Source organism: Etheostoma cragini, chromosome 19, assembly GCF_013103735.1.
Source record: "Etheostoma cragini isolate CJK2018 chromosome 19, CSU_Ecrag_1.0, whole genome shotgun sequence".
Lineage (NCBI taxonomy): Eukaryota > Metazoa > Chordata > Actinopteri > Perciformes > Percidae > Etheostoma > Etheostoma cragini.
Genome location: NC_048425.1, coordinates 10,352,989 through 10,356,902, shown reverse-complemented (window position 1 = coordinate 10,356,902; position 3,914 = coordinate 10,352,989).

The following is a 3,914-nucleotide window of genomic DNA, read 5'->3' as shown; positions in this document are numbered from 1 at the left end:
AGTGGAACAAATTGCTGCATTACATCATACATGTTTGAATTAATGAGTTTATTAACACAAATGTTTTTCTTAATTTTTTTGTAAAAGCACGAGTTATGAGGCAGACAATACAAGTGAGGATGAAGCCAGGGGACCCCTCTCTGGATCTGAATGACCTTGCTGTAAAAGCAGAGATCCTGAAAAATGTGAGTGGAATGAACAAAAGCCATTGCTTCTTACAAATAATTTAGATTGATGTTTCAAAAATGGCGACTGTTTGTGTTTCCCAGCTCCAGGGCAGGCTGAAGGTGGTGGGAATGAGTGGAGTCACCCTGAAGTGGAAAGAACAGCCTGATGGGAAAGTCTTCCACAAGGAGGGACAAAGTTCTCAGAGGACATTCAGAAAGAAAACTGAGCTCTGAAATTAAATTGAGATTTTCTCATGAATAAAACATATGTGTGAACCCTTCTGCATGACTTTAAAACATGCTCTAGTCTAGAACTGTACTAAAACACTATTATACTTGTTTTGACATACTATAATGTGACCTTTTTGACATTAACTATGAATATTTTTGACATACTTGACTAGGACTTTTTATGACTTTACGACATACAATATTATTACTTTTTATGATTGTTTACAAAGTATACTATGCCTTTTATGACACTCTATAGGCCTACTCTGACTTTTTTGCTATGTTATAGTACTCTTTTGCACATACTATACTTTTGTGAATAAAGTTACATTCCCCATTCCATTCTGTGAGAACTCTGAAGAAAGTTGTTCCCACGGGTTTTGTTGGTATTTTAAATTGCAACACTGTTTTCCTATCTGTGTCTATAAACCTTGGGACAATCCTTCTGCCAATCCTATTGCATGCCGTTTACATAAATGTAGTGATTGTTTGAAAATATATACAGTATATCTTTTGTGTCTCAGTAAACCTTTGGAACGCTGCTTTGTGTTTTTTTTTTCTCCGAGATGCCAACGCTGCTTTCAGAATCAACACACAGGGGCCAAGCCAGTAGATGATAGGATTCGAGCCAAAAAAACACACTGATCGAGTTGTTTCACAAAATGTACTATGAGTTTTATTTTGACAAACTGTATTATCAATGTTTATGCAGTTTTTCCACATATTATAGGCCTTCTATAACTTTTTTTGACATGCTATACTATGACTTTTTTGACATGTTACTCGTTTAGACATAGTTTATTATGACTTTCCTGTCTTTTTTTCGAAATAACATACTATGACTTTTTTTAACATATAATGTATTATGACTTTTTCGACAGATTAAAGAATGATTATTGTAACTTTTTCAACAAACTGTACTATACTATACTCTACTATATTATGAATGAAAAAGTAATTAAAAGGTCATAGTTTAGTACTGTATGTGGAAAAAGACATAAAAAGTCATAGTATAGTATGTGGGAAAAAGTCATAATCAAGTATTTGAAAAAAGACAGTATAGTATGTTGAAAAAGTAATTAAACAGTCAGAGTACTGTCTATGTTTAAAAAAAAAGAAGAAAATTCACAGTATAGTATGTTGAAAAAGTCCGAAAAAAGTCATAGGTCAACACATCCTATGATTTCATATTGACCTATGCTCCAAGGTTTTTACATAGCTTTGCTTTTCAAATTATATTACACTTCAAGGGTTATGGCATTTGAGTTTAATAGTCATAAATGGTCCAAGTGTATTATGTAGAAAAAGAAAGTGATAAAAAAGTAGTTGTAGAATATGATGAAAAAGTGATAAAAAAGTCACAGTATATTATTTTAAAAAAGTGATTAAAAAGTCATAGTATAGTATGTCAAAAAAAGTCATAGTGAAGTGTGTCAACAAAAATCATTAAAAAGTCATAGTATAGTATGTCAAACAAAGCCGTAAAAACTTCTTAGTATAGCATGTGAAAAAAAGGCATAGTGTGCTATGTTGACAAAAGTCAGAAAATAAATCATAGTATAGCATGTTGAAAAGTTGATTAAAAAGTCACAGTATAGTAAGTTGAAAAAAAAGATAAAAAAGTCAGAGTAGTCATAGGATAGTACGTTTAAAACAGTCAAACTAGTATGTCCAAAAAGTCAACAAAAAGTCATAGTATGGTATGTCAATGAAAGTGATTGAATAGTCAAACGCAAAGAATGATTTAAAAAGTCATATGTTGAATGTAGTTAAACTTTAGTATGTCAAAAAAGTCAACAAAAGGTCAAAGTACAATATGTTTACATTATGTTAAATAATTCATGAAAAGGTTATAGTATAGCATGTGGAAAAAGACTGTCTAAAGAATGTCGACCGGTGTCAGATAATAAGTCATAGTATAGTCTAACGCAAAGAGTGATTAAAAAAGTTGCAGTATAGTAGGCTAGGTTGAAAATAGTCAAACTATTGTATGTGTAAAAGGTCATAGTACAGTATGTTGAAAAAGGTGATGGTAAAGTATGGCAAAAAAAGTCATAGTATAGTATGTTGAAAAAGTCATAAAAAAGTTGTAGTATAGTCTAACGCAAATAGTGAGTAAATAAGTCATAGGATAGTATGTTGAAACTAGTCAAACTATATATAGTATGTCAAAAAGGTCAAAGTATACAATGTCGAAAAAGTCAATATAAAATCATAGTATAGTATGTTGGTAAAAGTGATGAAAAAGTCATAGTACAATATCAAAAAAGTTACAGTATAGTATGTCGAAAAGGTCATAGTATAATATGTTGAAAAAGTCAACACAAGTCGTAGTGTATTATGTCAAAAAAGTCTTAGTACAGTATGTCAAAAAAGGATAGGTCGAAATAGGATAGTATGTTGAAAATAGTAAAACTACAGTATGTTGAAAAGATCTTACTATAGTATTTCAAAAAGGTCACTGAAAAATTCAAAAAGTTGTAGTGTAGTATGTTGTAAAAAAGTCAAATTCAAGTATTTTGAACAGGTCCTAGTAATGTATGGCAAAAAATTCAACAAAAATTCATAGTATAGTATGTTGAAAAGCGTCTTAGTATAGTATGTCAAAAAAAGTCATAGAATAGTATGTTAAAAAAGTCAACAAAAAGTCATAGTATAGTATGTCAAATAAAGTGATATAAAGTCATAGTAGGCCAATAGTACTGTCAAAAAAAGTCACAAAAAGTCGTAGTGTAGCATGTTGAAATAGGTGAGGAAAAAGACATATGGTAGGTTGAGAAAGTGATAAAAAGTCACAGTATATTAAGTTAAAAAGTCACAGTATGGTCTAATGCAATGAGTGATCAAAAAGTCATAGGATAGTATATTGAAAATAGTCAAACTATGGTATGTCGAAAACGTCATAGTTTAGTGTGTTGAAAAACTTAACATAAAGTCATAGTATAGTATATTGAAAAAAGTCTTAGTGTCGTATGCTGAAAAAAGTCAACAAAATGTCAAAGTATAGTATGTCGAAAAAAGTGATACAAAAGTCACAGTATGGTATGCCAAAAAATGATAAATAGTTTGTTGGTATAGTAGGTCAAATAAAGTCAAATTATATTCGGTTGAAAAGGTCATAGTATAGTATGTCGATAAAAGTGATAAAAAAGTCATAATATAGTCTGTTGAAAAAGGTCTTAGCAGAGTATGTCAAAAAAGTCAACAAAAAGTCATAGTATAGTATGTCAAAAAGGTCATAGTAAAGTATGGCGAAAGATTCAACAAAAAGTCATAGTATAGTATGTCAAAAAAAGTCTTAGTATAGTGTATCAAAAAAAGTTATGGAATAGCATGTTGAAAAAGTCAAAAAGAAGTTACAGTATAGTATGTCAAAGAAATCAAATTATAGAATGTTGATGAAAGTGATGAAAAAAAGTCGTAGTATATTAATGTTGAAAAAAGTATAGAAAAAAATACGGCGAAAAAAGTGGACAAACAGACACAATATAGTATGTCAAAAAAGTAATAATACAG